Below are 16,088 nucleotides of genomic sequence, written 5' to 3' on the forward strand. Positions count from 1 at the left end.
TAAACTTGAATCATTCTACGATGAACATTAGTTATTTACAGCTTATTTTTCGATTTTCACACTAAGTGATCAGCCCACTTAATTCTGCGTATTTATTTTGCTTAATAATATTTCCTTCTTTGTACATCTGGTACTACACAGCAAAAAAAAGTTGTTGAATATAAAATTGAAATGCATTTTAATAAGCCATATAATAGAATTCACTTGAAAAAAATAAAGGGAGTTTTCAACAAAAATACATTGTTTTTATTAATTTATCTAGTCTTTTATATAATGAAGCAATGACTATCAGAACACATACAACGTAGTCGCAAAAGTGTACCCGTGATGATGCATCGATTCAAAGCCAAAGCCGTTTTGCCTCATCTAGAAAATGAAAAGAATATGAAAAAATATTAGTAGTAGTACAGTAGAACCTTTTTTTTTATTTTTGGAGGAATTTCATAATAGAGATTATATACCGTAAACGGTAGGTATTTCAAGACATTCGTGACACTACGAATAAAATGACAGGGTGGCCAGAAAATATCCATTTTGAAATTCCCGCGTTTTTCTCGGTTTTTCTGGTATAATTTTCAAAATTTTCCCGCCTTTTAAAACAAAAAAGTGACCCTTTGGCCGTTCTTATTGAATGTACTAAAAATATATTATTTATTTATTTATTTAGTTAACATCTAAACAGATAACACTGATTCAACAATTTCACGCCACAATACTCGGTTCGTGATCGCATCTCTCTATCCTCGGTTCTGCTCCACGCTCGCCAAATCGATACGCAATTGATCCGCCCACCTAGCTCGCTGCGTTCCACGCCTTCTTGTACCAACCGGATCCGAAGTAGGGTTGCTGTCCGGCATTCTTGCAACATGCCCTGCCCATTGTATCCTTCCAGCTTTGACCACCTTTTGGATACTGGGTTCACCGTAGAGTTGGGCGAGCTCGGTGTTTATATTTCTTCTCTTTATACAATACCTTTTTATAGGTCATTCTCCGTCCAATAGGAATGGCTTGCATACAATAAGCATGGAATGAAAAAAAAAACTAGCCAACTCGTGACATACAAACACTATTGCATTTTCATTTATACAGATATACCCCTTTTGTGCATCATACTACCCTATTTAAAAGTTTTTCAATTACTAATCTTTCGATTTTTTTTCTTCATGAAAATGAATAGTTCATTAAAGCAAATAAGTTTAACGTAAGTATGTATCAAAGCCGCACATGTTGAAGCGTGTTTATCACCTTACTTATTATTGTTTTAGTCGAATTGATAACTAATGATACATTAGAGGCTCTAAATTGAAGCATTGTTGGCAAGAGTATTCGGATTTATTGAATTATTATTGATCAACTAAAGAAAATTATGAATCCAATATGTTTGAGTACTTAAACTTTCTGCAAGATGTTTTGAAACTCTGATTCAAAACTTTGAGTGTGATAAGTAAGAAATAAATCAAACCCTGATAGTACGAGAACAAAATCATAAAATATTTCGAGATATTGCCAACCAATGAGAAAAGTTAAACATTTCTAAAAAGTATGGTGTAGCAAAGTAAACTATTTCTACAAGAAGATAAATCATTAATGTTTACATGTTATTTGTCTAAGATTACAGATGCTTAATGACAATATCAACCTCCCACAATTTTTTTAGAGGTTGAAGGTGTTCGTTCAGAATGATTTTCCCGGTGACCATGTCAAATTCTCGGTTTCCTGTCTTTTTCCCGCTGGATTCAAATCCCCGTCTTTTTCTTGCTTTTCACGGTTCGGTGGCCATTCTGAAATATATTAGGTTCAAAAAAAAACGCGTTAGAAGGAGCTTCAATATTTTTAAATAATCAACATTAATGCAAGATCTTATAATATAATATACGTTTATTTTTATAAGTTGGAGCAATTACCAGCAGTTTAGTTTGGAAGTTTACATGTTTTTTTTAAGAAAATGCCGTCATGTCTGCCTCCAATCTGGAAATTATCCCAGGTAGGGTGTTCAAAGTAATTTGGACAGAACATTACGTGTACTACCAACTTGCTCATTTCTATTTGATTTTACCGAAAATGTCCAACATATAAACACGTTACGCTCTCTCAGAAATACATTGTTAACAATAATTCTCCAAAATAACCATCTGACTTTGGTCAAAAGTAAAAGTGAAGATTTTTTTTGTCTATTTAGGAATATCACGAGGAATTTCAGAAGAAATACCTGGGCGAATTTCTTCTCATATTTCCTGAGTAAATCCCTTGAGAAGTACCTGAGGGAATTTATCGATGGAAAGGTTTTGTTGGAATGCAATGATTTATTCTAGGAATTTTCACAGGAAAAATTTAAAAAAATATCTCAAGAGTTTTCCCTATAATTTTATCAGGGATTCTACCTGGAGTTTCACAAGGAAATGCTCCAGTATTTTCCCAGCAGTTTCCCCAGATGTTGTTCCAGGAATTCTCTCAGAGCTTCCAGAAAATCTATCCTCCAAGAGTTCTTCGTTTGTATCCTTTAACAGATACGTGTATTTCGACCTCAACTGTGAGGCGGTCTTCAGTGTCGTTCAGAAGATAATAATAATAAAAAGAAATTAACCCTTTTGTCTTGCACTGCGTAATTCAAATTTTCTTCAAGAAAGTCCTCCTTTAGGCATTTTTCCCAGATGTTTCTATTCAATGTTTTTCCATGATTTTCCTCATGAGTTGCCATAAATTTCCCGGCGAGTTCCCCTTGAAAGGATTCTCCCAGGAGTCCCTTCAAGAATTTTCCTAATAGCTCCTCTAGGAATTGCTCCAGGAGTTCTTCCAGATATTCCCCCAATAGCAAAGATAAAATTTCTCTAAGAGTTTCTACAGGAATTTCTACAGGAGTTCCTAGGGATTCCTCTGAAAGATCTTGCATTCATTATTAATTCTTCAAGTTCCTTAGAGAATTTTCAAGGAATTCTTCCAGGATTTCTACAACAAGATTCGAAAGAAATACTTCCATGAGTTCCTTCAGCATTTTTCGAAAAGTTCCTTGAGTAATGTCTCCAAGATTTCCCCTCAGTAATTTCCATAGTAGTTTCTCCAGTTCGTCTTCCAGACATTTTTGGAAGAGTTTTCAGAAATTATTCCAGGAGTTTCCTCTAAAGAATCCCTTCAAGATCTTTTCGAGGAATACTATCCAGACTTCATTCAAGACGCTCTCTCACGAATTCCTGTCAAAACTTTCAAAGGAATTCTTCCAGGATTTCCTCCAGAAATTTATCCGGTAGTGCCTCCAGGAATCCATTAGGAGTTCCTTCTCTCATGAGTTTCTCAAGAAGTTTCTCCAGTAATACTTTGAAGAGATCCTTAAGAGATTATCTAATAAATTGTTCTAAAAATTCACTCAAAAAATCTTTCAAGAATAATCCCAATTACTCCTCTAGAAATTCCACCAAGAGTTCCTCCAGAAATATCCCTAGGAATTCCCCCATTGATTTGTAACGATGTTACCAGAAGTTATTCCAAGACTTTCTCAAGAGTTTCTTTCGGAGTTTCCCCATAATCTCCTCTACCAATTTTACCAGATTTTCTTTCAGAAATTTCACCATGAGTTCCAGTACTTCTCGAAAGTAATCATCCATGAAATCTTGATAAAATTCCAGGCTAACATACTTGAAGAACTTCATGCGGGGAAATCCTGGGTTAATTTGTGGAAGCTCAATGGGAAATTCTTGGCCAAATTATTTTAAGAATGTATGGAAATTCCTGGAGGAACTTCTAAATCAATTCCTAGAAGAACTCTTTGAGACATTGAAGATACTCTTGGAAGAATTCCTAGAAGGAATTATGGGTGAATACCTGAAGAAATTCCATAGAGCAAATCCTGGAAACATCCTTGAAAAATGCTGATTTTATTTTTCTTTTCTTCAGAAGTTCCTATAAAAACTCATTGTAGAATTATTAAAGAGCTCCAATGAAAATTCTTGAAAGAATTCCTGGGAAAATTCCTAAAGGAACTCTTCGGAGAACTAACTGAAAAAGTTCTAGAACTCTTGGTAGAAACCTTCGATAGGATCCTGAAAAGGTGTAAAAACTGTAAAAACTTTCCAGAGATGTTCTTCAAAATATTAATCAAATCTATAAAAAAAACCTTTTACCAGCCCTTTTAACATATTCCTTCAGGAAGTCCTCGAGAAACTCTGTAAAAAATGTCTCAAGGAAATTGTCTGAATTCATCCTGTTCTAAGTTGTATGGAATTAGAAGCTAAATTCTTCATCGAGAAGTAAATAATGGTTCCACATTCTAAAATATGTACATAAAACTATATAATTATTGAAAAACTGATATTTACCCGCATACCTATAAAAACTTGCAAGAATTCGTCGTAAATCCTTTATCTGCTAGCGAAATGAATGCAGTGGCCGCCATCGTGTCACTAAATATAAACACAGATTTTTTCACAATAGAAAATCATATACCATGTATCTGATTATTCAATGACTTAATGGGTAAACGATGTCCAATAAGTTATATGTGAAATTCCAACGATTTCCATATGGTTATTATTTAAACCTCATTGGACCTTCATATAGTCTTTATTGGGTGTTAATGAAATCTATCAAAAATGATTTCTGATGCGTGTATATGATTTTCCAGATAAATATAATCGGATTAATTGGCTCAGTGTAGCAACTCAATTTTCAATAATTATGCCAAATGACTATTATGCCAAACGACCGTTATGCCTAATTATTTTATGCCAAACGGCTTTATGCCAAATGGCGTCCCCCCGTTCTAATCAAGGGGGAATTTCATATGCTCAAATATTCACCTAGAAGTCCCAAACATTCAGTAGTAATTTTGAATATTGCTCAAAATACCCGACCAGAAGAAAATAACTACTGAATACCAAATTGAGGTATTCCATACCAGATAATTTCCAATACTTACAACCTGAATGAGGTATGAATGAGCCCTGCATAAGAGGTAAAATACCTCAAATAATATCTTCTGCATATTCTACAAATACCAAGCGAATAACTAGATCAGGTATTGTAATACCTAAATAATATTTGATGGATTTTCATATAAAAGTGAAATTTTTCAATACTAGTTCAATACCTCCAGCAGTCCTCAATAGCTGTCGAATACCAAAATGAAGTATTTTTAATTGTTTAAAACATATTTTTCAAATACCATTATAATACCAAAATGAGGTATTGATAACTTAAGGCTCAAGACTCCATCATTCAATCATCAGCAGTCATCAAACACTAAAAACCAGATTTTTCACTCAAATTTGAAGCAATCCTCATAAAAATCTATCATTGGATTTCAGATAGCCAGTGCAATGCAATGATAGATTTTCTGGAACATTGCTTGGATATTGAGCAAAAAAACTGGTTTTGAAAATTTTTAAAACGATGATGGTTATTTTCCTCTTAAGAATACCTAATTGTGGTATGATACCAAAAAATGGTATGCATAAGTTATTGACGAGTTATTCTTTCCTCCTCGGGTACTTACCACATAATCCCTTTTGTTGTACCACCGAATCTTCACCTGAACCACCTACATTAAATACACGTAGTGTCCTTCCCAATCCGCTATGGCTTAGAAGCCACCGCCGCCTCCCCACAATCCAACAGTCTGGGTCTTGTCTTCGTTCGTTATCAGCCTGCACCAACTGTGGCAGGGCAGCTGGAGCGGCTGCGTCCTCGCTGGCCCAGTTGGTCTCATCGACCACGATCAGTTCCTCCGGGTAGATCTATGGTAGCAGGTACGGCCTCCAGGGCAGCCTGTTCCTTCTCAGCCTCCTCCGGATCGCGGTAGAAGAATAGTCGTCGATCCCACTAAGTGGGTGATCTTGCCACGCAGTCGCGGCCAACAGCCACCACATCAGAATAATGGAATGCGGCGACTTGTTGTTGCACGGGATGGCAATGTCGACGAACTTCAACAGCGAATCGGTGTTGCAGACGGCAATGACCGGAATGTTGACTTAGAAAGATTCGATGACAGGATGGTGATCGGTAATGATCAGCAGACGCAGTTCACGGAAAGCCGTCTGCCCATAGGGACGGGACGAGATGACGAAGACCTCTCCGGGGTACTTGTTGCGGTATGGTGAAACGAAGTAACCTACGAAAGCTGTCGCTATGCATAGCAACCCACTTGCTTAGTAGCGACCCCTAGTTGTTTAGTGTGTATAAACGTGTTAATAAATTTTCATTAGTTCTTCTGAGCACAACCAGTACACACGCGTTTCCATTTACTCTCAAGTGGTTATGGGCCCAGTACAGGCTAGAATTTGAACAAATTCGACGACCGCAATTCGTGCTAGTTCCTGAGATGATTCCGAGGGATAATTCAAGTTCAACTTCTCAAAGCGGAGGAATGACTGGCGGAAACTCGAGACAGATAGCTGGAGGTGATGGTTCAACTGCAAGTGGAAGCGGTGTGCGGTCAACAGCAACTGTTCGGACTTTCGGAAGCGCAGTATCCCTACCGGTAATGGAGAAATTGAAGGGAAGGCAGAATTATGCATCGTGGGCTTTTTCAATGAAAATGGCACTTATACGCGAAGGTACGTGGCGTGCAGTCAAACCGTTGAAGAATGTAGCAGTGGATCCGGATATGAGCGATCGAGCACTTGCGGCCATTTGTTTGAGCTTGGAGAAGCACAACTTTAGTTTGGTCAAGAACGCTGATACCGCTAAACAGGCATGGGACAAACTGCAACAGGCATTCCAGGACGATGGACTAATCCGGCGGTTCGGTCTTCTGGACAAATTGACGACTATCAAGTTGGAAGATTGCGAATCTGTTGAAGACTACGTGGACCAGTTGGTGACAACAGCAAATGATTTGAGCGAAATCGGTTTTGAAGTCAATGATCAATGGCTGGCTTCATTACTGCTGAAAGGTTTACCTGAATATTACAATCCGATGATAATGGGTCTTCAAGCTTCAGGAATTCAATTGACTGCGGATGTAGTAAAGACGAAGATTATCCAAGATGTTAAATGGCCTTTGAAGAGTTCCAGCAGTGAAGGTGCACTCTATTCAAAACAGAAGATAAAGCGAACGAAGGGTGGTGCAGAAAAGAAAAATGGTACCTGTTTTACTTGTAAGAAACCGGGGCATTACGCAGCAAACTGCCACTCACTTGAGAGTAAATGGAAACGCGTGTGTACTGGTTGTGCTCAGAAGAACTAATGAAAATTTATTAACACGTTTATACACACTAAACAACTAGGGGTCGCTACTAAGCAAGTGGGTTGCTATGCATAGCGACAGCTTTCGTAGGTTACTTCGTTTCACCATACCGCAACACTCCTCCTTAACCTACGATACCGAGCAGTTTCTTGAATGCCTCATGATTCTGCCTGGTTAGTGGCTTGGTAAATCCGTCCGCTGGCTGCTGCTTTGTAGAAAGATAGTCCAAAGTAATGTCGCCACGATCCAGAGCTTCACGAACGAAATGATACCGAATTGAGATGTGTTTTGTACGGGGATTATAACCTTGATTTCTTGCAACGCATATGGCAGATTGATTGTCGCATAGAATTGGTACTTGTAGATCTCCATTAATTTGCTGCAACATCTGCTGCCACCAGAGAGCTTCTTGTGTAGTCCTTGATAAAGCAATATATTCGGCTTCACAAGTTGATAATGCCACTACATCTTGTCGTTTGCAGTTCCACGAGATCGCTCCTCCCATCTTGCTAAAAACATAACCAGTGGTAGACCTTCGATCTTCGTCTCCTCCCCAATCCGCATCCGTATAGCCAGTAAAATGTGGATTGCCAGTCACCGAGTATTTCAAACGATTATTTGAAGTGCCCTTCAGGTAACGCATGATTCGTTTTACTGCCTCCCAATGCCTACGACCAGGGTTACTGCTAAACTTACTCACCATGTTTACAGCGAAAGAAATATCTGGTCGTGTTGCTTGAGCGATGAACATCAATGACCCGACTGCCTCTTTGTATGGGATGGCCTGCATGCTCTGCACTTCTTTTGGTTCGGACGGACACATCGATTTGTTGAGTTTCGCGCCGGGATCAACTGGAGTAGAAACGGGGCTACAGTTCGCCATATTGAACCGCTCGAGAACATCCTAACGTACTACTGTTGATCCAACCAAATCTTGCCATTCACTCTATCACGTGTGATTTTCAGCCCTATGCAAAACTTTGCTTCTCCAAGATCTTTCATTTTGAAGCGGCTGTGGAGAAAAGTCTTCAGCTTCTTCTTCATTTCCGAGTCGTTGGTGAACAAAAGGAAATCGTCTACATAAATTGTTACAAATGTCATCGATTCGCCGTCAATCTTGAAATATAGGCAGGTATCCATCAAAGAACGTTCCAATCCAAACTCACGTAAAGCTTCATTCAGTTGAAGATTCCACACACGACTCGATTGTTTCAAACCGTACAACGCTTTCTTCAAACGGCATACCTTCTTTGGATTTTGAGCAAAACCTTCAGGCTGTTCCATGAAAATGACTTCATCGGCCAATTTTCCTTGCAGAAAAGCGGTTACTGCATCCATTTGTTCTATATCTAGGTTGTGTTGAGCCGCCAAAGACATCAGATAACGAATTGTCGAGTAACGTACGACAGGGGAGTAAACCTCATCGAAATCGACTCCGCAACGCTGGGAACACCCTTTCACGACGAGCCGGGCCTTAAACCGCTCCACTGTTCCATCTGATCCACGTTTCGTTTTGTATATCCATTTGTTCTTAATTGCCTTTCGTCCATTCGGTAAATCAGTCAACTCCCAGGTTTCGTTTTCAGTCAACGCTTGAATCTCCTCTCGCATGGCAGTTATCCACCTTTCTCGATCGGATCGCTCAATTGCTTCGGTGTAGTTGCTTGGATCATCTGCCATCTCGGAAGCCATCGGGGTTGGGTCTGTAAAATCATCTGGGCCAGTGATTGAACTAAAACACATGAAATCGGAATACTTGCCTGGGGGCTGGCGCTCCCGACCGCTGCGCCTAAATCCTTGCTGCTCATCAGCGGATCTACCAGATTGCGGTGGGAGCGCAGTGCTGGCCTCAGCAATTTCCACGGAAGAAGACATTTCTTGATTACGTTGTTGAACATTTAAGCCTTCATTTTCTGGATGAGCATTTGTTTCTGACCAGTCAAGCAACTCGATGAACTCCACCGGTTGATCTTGATACTGTTCTCCTACATTCTTCGGCTGAAACTTCTGCTCCTCATTAATGAACACGACATCTCGACTTATTATCACCTCGTCCCTCTCTTGATCGTATACCCGGAAGCCTTTGGAATTCTCAGCGTATCCAACGAATACGCCCTTGACCGATTTTGAATCGAACTTCTGCCGTTTTTGCTTCGGACAATGAACCATTACTTGAGATCCAAATATTCGTAAGTGCTTCAGGTCGGGTTTCTTCTGACACCACGCCTCTTCTGGCGTTGTTTCTAGTGATCGAGTTGGAGATCTGTTCACCAAATATGCTGCCGTTGATACGGCCTCCGCCCAAAATTTCTTGGGGAGTCCGACATCATTCAACATTGACCTCGCCTTCTCTACAAGTGTTCTATTCATCCTCTCCGCAGTCCCGTTTTGTTCAGGTGTGTAAGGACACGTGGTTTGGTGAATCACCCCATCGCGTTCGAAGCTTTTCTTCATCGTGGAGTTGATATACTCTGTACCGTTATCCGTCCGTAGTATCTTCAATTTTCGTCCCGTTTGTCGTTCAACTAGTGCCTTGAATTTCTCGTACACTTCTTTTACTTGACTCTTGGACTCGATGAAATACACGAAAACCTTGCGACTGGCATCGTCCACAAAGGTCCCGAAGTAACGGCTTCCACCAATCGACGAAACTTCTACCGGTCCGCAGACATCAGAGTGAACCAGATCCAACGGGTTTTGAGCACGCGAGGAACTACAGTGAAAAGAACTTCGAGTGTGCTTACCCTGAACGCATGCCACACAATCCGCTGTGACGCCAAATTGTTGCGGCATCCCGTCGACCATCGTTGTAAGTTTGCTCATGTATTGCTGATTCAGATGTCCTAGTCTGCGGTGCCACAAGCTTGAATTGTTCGTCAGAAACGCTTTTTCCGATTTCTTCGTATTCAGCTTGTACATCCCATTCTCTTGAGTACCGGTAACAACGATATCGCCAACTTCGTCTCGAACTTCACATCCGTCAAACTTGAACAGGACTGTCATGTTTTTAGCACATATTTTACTAATAGACAACAGGTTTGTCGTCAGATCTGGAACCATCCAAACGTCCTTCACCTGTATTGGTCCTTCTTCTAACTCCAGATTCACTGTGTTGCGGTATGGTGAAACGAAGTAACCTACGAAAGCTGTCGCTATGCATAGCAACCCACTTGCTTAGTAGCGACCCCTAGTTGTTTAGTGTGTATAAACGTGTTAATAAATTTTCATTAGTTCTTCTGAGCACAACCAGTACACACGCGTTTCCATTTACTCTCAAGTGTACTCGATGCTGACCATGCAACGGGCAGCAAGCAGCAGCTTTTTCCAGGTGCGACCCAGGTTGATGATGTGTATTCCGTCCGGGCGGCGCTTGTAAACGTACGACTCCATCCGAAGTGGGTAGTCGCGGCCATCACCTTGGTGACGTTGTCATCCTTTGGAGCAAGAATGGCTAGATTTCCCGACATCGTTGCGTTAACTTGGGAGTAATGATTTGACGTAGTAAATGCCACTGGGAGTGAAATATAAATGGACGTATTAAAGCACTAAGTTTTCGAAATGTGTTCCAATATATTCGCGAAAAAAACTCTAAATTGATAACTCTAACGCGAACAGCTACGAAAAAAATGGCTCCGACGTGAATTTCTACAATTTTGATTTGTTTTGTTTATCACGTCCGAAATGGAGCAGGAAAATAAAACAACCGGTGCAGGCACGTGAAGTTTGGTCTATTTTTACTGGTCTAATAAATTTTGACAGTTCCATTTTTGGAATCAATTTGGACCAAAAAATGGACCACCGGTGAAGTTGCCCTTATATATATTATATTATATATTATATTCCCAATGTAAAATTTCAAACACAACAAGAAAACCATGCTACTTGAAACTAAACGATTAGAAGATTTTTGATGGAGCCTCGAATTAGAAATAAATTACCCATTTTCATAAGCAAACATCCTAAATTAACTGGGATTGTAATATAAATTCTTTAAATTAAATTTACGCGCAGCTCAAACGCGAGTACGACCGCTGCCCAAGCCACGACGTCAAGATCATCATAGGAGATGCGAACGCTCAGGTTGGCCAGGAGGAGGAGTTCAGACCGACGATTGGAAAGTTCAGCGCCCACTGGCTGACGAACGAGAATGGCCTACGACTGATAGATTTTGCCACCTCCAAGAATATGGCCATTCGTAGCACCTATTTCCAGCACAACCTCCCGTATCGGTACACCTGGAGATCACCTCAGCAGACAGAATCGCAAATCGACCACGTATTGATCGATGGACGGCACTTCTCCGACATAACCGACGTCAGAACCTATCGTGGCGCTAACATTGACTCCGACCACTACCTGGTGATGGTGAAACTGCGCCCAAAACTATCCGTCATCAATGATGTACGGTACCGACGCCCGCTTCGGTACAATCTAGCGCGACTGAAACAACCGGATGTCACCAATGCGTACGCGCAGCATCTTGAGACAGCGATGCCGGATTAGGGCGAGCTCGATAGGGCCCCTCTTGAGGACTGCTGGAGGACAGTCAAAGCAGCCATCAACGACGCTGCCGAAAGCATTGTCGGATATGTGGAACGGAGCTCAAGAAACGATTGGTTCGATGAGGAGAGCAAGGAGGTTTTAGAGGAGAAGAATGCAGCGCGAGCTGCAATGCTGCAGCATGGTACGCGACAAAACGTGGAACGATACAGACTGAAGCGAAAACAGCAAACCCGCCTATTCCGGGACAAAAAGCGCCGCCTGGAAGAGGTGGAATTCCCAGAGATGGAGTTGCTGTACCGTTCTCAAGAAACCCATAAGTTCTATCAGTAGAAGCATTAACCTAAGAATGCTAATGTCGCTACTGTTCGTGTTACCAACATCTAGTTTGCCACGCGCTGACAGCTTGAGTACCGGTCCTCAAAGTGTCAAATAAATTTTAAAACAAGCCTAATTTTTCAAATCGGCGTATCTAACATTTGGAAGGATTCGAGAAAAATGCGATGCAATATATTGTAAAGCATTTTAAATCCTGTTTAAAATGTTTTGCATTTTTTCTATCGCTGTGTCTTCTATAAGTTGAAAAAAAGAACACCGTTTCTAACCACTATTAAACAATTCCGATTTGTTTTGAATTAGATTGAAAAACTGGTGAAATTATCGAATAAACCCTTTTGCTTTGTGCTGCTCACATACACCATGATGATTCGTCGATATCATACCTTGCTTGATACATACACCTTGCTTGATGCGTCGGTTTGACAGTTCATTTATCACATGCGTCACGTCATATCTGTGCACTTTTTTCATAAGGGCGAAATTGACAAAATATACAAAATCATGTTTAAAGCGGGATTGGTGCCAGTTGGCATCGATGTTATTGGAAATGTCATGAAATTTTGATTTAATTCAATTCTACTTTGAATAAAACATAAAAAACAAAAAGGCGTATTTAAAATTTGAGTTGTTTAATGTCAGCGTGTAATTTGGCCCATTTTCCCGTACCAAATAAATGGTGGCAAAAGGGCTAATCTGAAACCTGTATGGATTGTTGGGCTTCTAGTCTTTATATGCTTTTTATGTACAGGTACACGTATAATTTTAAGATATATTTTTTAGACTTACCAATTGATGTCCCTTCTCTTCCTCGGAGCTGCTGTTTGCAGCATCCCGTCTATCAATTGGCCACTAAATCACTTTTTGCCACCTATGTTTGAGAAGCATTCACGGGTTCACCTGCTTCCCGGTCATATTTTCGCCTCCTCCATGTAGCGAAATTTTATTTTGTTGCTTCCAATTCTCAACAATTCACTATTTTGCACTCACACGCGGAAAGAAGCTACATTGTTCGCGGAAAAAAATACATAAAAACGTTCGAAACATAATTTTATGCTCGATGCAAAACGGCGTAATTGGTGTAGGAGAAAACAAAAAGGATAAACAAACTGGCGAAACTGACAGATGATTTTCCAATTGGACGCAGCCATTGGGCGCAACCAGGATTATGATTTGACGAAGGACGAATATTCTGAAGGGCGCAATTAGAGCGATGTTTCGAAAAGGGCTGGGCGATATTTTTCTTCAATTAGTGTGGCAAAATGATGGTAGTTTAATGTGATTATTGTTGAAATGAAAGGTCAATTGATGATCAATATGATTAAAATAAATGCGTATTGAAAATAGTATGGATAAGAAATAAAGAATTGATTTCTTGTGCGGAAATTTCAATCAACGATTTCTCATTTTGTCATCGATGTCAATTTCGCCGTTTTGAAAAAAGTGCACAGATATACACCAGTATTGTTTTGAAGTTGCACATACACCGGTTTGCAAATTCCCATAAAACATAATAAAGTTTGTTCTATTCGTCAGTTTCTACGTTCAACTACAACGAATATTGAATGTTTCCAATTTCAACTCGACTAACAGGATCACCGGACGGAGCCGTGAGTAACAAAAGTAAATGGAGAACAGTTCTTGTGAAAAATTTGGTGAGAAATTTGTCTAAAACCGAATACTGATGATGTTCCACATCAGTTTGCCGACCCGTCAGCTTACTGCAGCTGTGAAAATCCGAATCTCTCGATTTCCAACATGTTTAGTAATTCAAAAACAGTATGACGTATCTGCTGATTAAAATTTTATGTTTTGATTCTGCATATAGGTCGCATTGCTATGAGCATATGTACGGTGTATGTGCTAGCATGAAAAATGTTGACAGTTGAGTCGCTTTGCAATGGTAGGGTGTATGTAGCCAAATGAAAAACACTGAGTAAAGTGCACATAGGGCAGAATTGAAATTTATTTCAAAAAATCAAAAAAATGTTTTAGGATTACTTTTTTGGACTCAATATGTAGATTATGCGTTTGTCAAGCCCATGCAAAGCAAATCTCGATTTGTTTATTTTTGCAGTTACGTCGGAATGAAGAATTATGCTTGAAAACCCTCCACTACAACATGGCATCGAATAAACAATGAAAAGATACAGTTAAAGGTGATAATAAACTAATTAAGTTTTGTGAGAACAGCGCCATTAGCGTTCTACTACTAATATTTCTATTGTTCTATCAGAAGCTTCGTGCCGCAAGCTGAAATGTGCCGGGATAAGGATGGGAGCATCTTGACGGTGATTTAAAGGTTGAAGCAACACTACCATGAACACTTGAATGGCGCAGAGAACACAGGCATAGAAGGTCAGGACAGCGATGGCGATGGCTACGTCAGCACAGCGGAGAGTGGAATCCAACCAGTTCCCACGATGGGGGAAGTTAAGGATGCCATTCAACAGCTCAAGAACAACAAGGCCGCTGGCAAGGAAGGTATCGGAGCCGAACTCATCGAGATCGGCCCGGACAGGTTGGCCGCTCGACTGATAGTCAGAATCTGGGAAACGGAATAGCTACCGGAGGAGTGGAAGCAAGGCGTTATATGCCCTATCTACAAAAAGGGCGACAAACTGGAAAGTGAAAATTATCGTGCAATCACTATCCTAAACGCCGCCTAGAAAGTGCTATCCCAGATTCTCTTCCGTCGTCTATCACCTATAGCAAACGAGTTCGTGGGAAGTTATCAAGCAGGTTTCATCGACGGCCGCTCGACAACGGACCAGATCTTTTCCGTGCGGCAAATCCTCCAGAAATGCCGTGAGTACCAGGTCCCTACGCACCATTTGTTCATCGATTTCAAGGCGGCATACGATAGTATCGACCGCGTAGAGCTATGGAAAATCATGGATGAGAACGGCTTTCCCGGGAAGCTCACAAGATTGATCAGAGCAACGATGGACGGTGTGCAAAACTGCGTGAAGATCTTGGGCGAACATTCCAGTTTGTTCGAGTCTCGGCGGGGACTACGACAGGGCGACGGACTTTCGTGCCTGTTGTTCAATATTGCGCTTAAAGGTGTCATGCGGAGAGTCGGACTTAACAGTCGAGGCACTATTTTCACGAGATCCGGACAATTTGTTTGCTTCGCGGACCACATGGATATTATTGGGAGAAAATTTGAAACGGTGGCAGATTTGTTCACCCGCCTTAAACGCGAAGCAACAAGAGTCGGGCTAATGATGAATGCGTCGAAAGCAAAGTAAATGCTGGTTGGTGGAACAGGGAGCGCGACAGGACCCGCCTAGGAAGCAGTGTTACGATAGACAGGGATACCTTCGAGGCGTTGGACGAGTTCGTCTACCTCGGATCCTTGTTGACGGCTGACAACAATATTAGTCGGGAAATACGAATGCGCATCATCAGCGGAAGTCGTGCCTACTATGGGCTCCAGAAGAAACCGCGGTCAAGAAAGATTCACACCCGCACCAAATGCACGATATATAAAACGATCATAAAAGACCGGTAGTCCTCTATGGGCATGAGACGTGGACTATGCTCGAAGAGGACTTGCAAGCTCTTGGGGTTTTCGAACGCCGAGTGCTAAGGACGATCTTCGGCGGCGTGCAGGAGAACGGCGTGTGGCGGCGAAGGATGAACCCCGAGCTCGCTCAGCTCTACGGCGAACCCAGTATCGTGAAGGTAGCTTAAGCTGGAAGGATACGCTGGGCAGGGCATGTTGCAAGAATGCCGAACAACAATCCTGTAAAGATGGTGTTCGCTACGAATCCGATCGGAACAAGAAGGCGTGGGGCGCAGCGAGCTAGGTGGATTGACCAGGTAGACCAGGACCTGAAGAGCGTGAGTCACAGTCGAGGATGGAGAGGAGCGGCCATGAACCGAGTGAATTGACGAAATATTGTTGGCGAGGCTTTATCAAGATGATTGATGTAAAGCCAAAATAAGTAAGTAGCGATCAGTGACATATAATTGGAATTCTTACGATGTATGCCGATGGCGGCTTGGTGCTCAGATATGGAGTGAATAATCAAGATAACTTAACCAAATAAATAAAAACATTTTAAGA

General features: G+C 41.1%; 1 long non-coding RNA gene across 1 annotated transcript; it reads right to left on the bottom strand.

The window, feature by feature from the left end:
* Positions 1–1,648: 1,648 nt before the first annotated feature.
* Positions 1,649–6,091, bottom strand: LOC110678866. Its single transcript, XR_002502000.1, has 2 exons — positions 5,486–6,091; positions 1,649–1,781 (listed from the first exon to the last, which is right to left on the bottom strand). It is a non-coding gene; the product is annotated as an uncharacterized LOC110678866 (long non-coding RNA).
* Between the last annotated feature and the right edge of the window lie 9,997 nt (positions 6,092–16,088).

This window comes from Aedes aegypti, chromosome 3 (genome assembly GCF_002204515.2).
Source record: "Aedes aegypti strain LVP_AGWG chromosome 3, AaegL5.0 Primary Assembly, whole genome shotgun sequence".
Taxonomy (NCBI): Eukaryota; Metazoa; Arthropoda; class Insecta; order Diptera; family Culicidae; genus Aedes; species Aedes aegypti.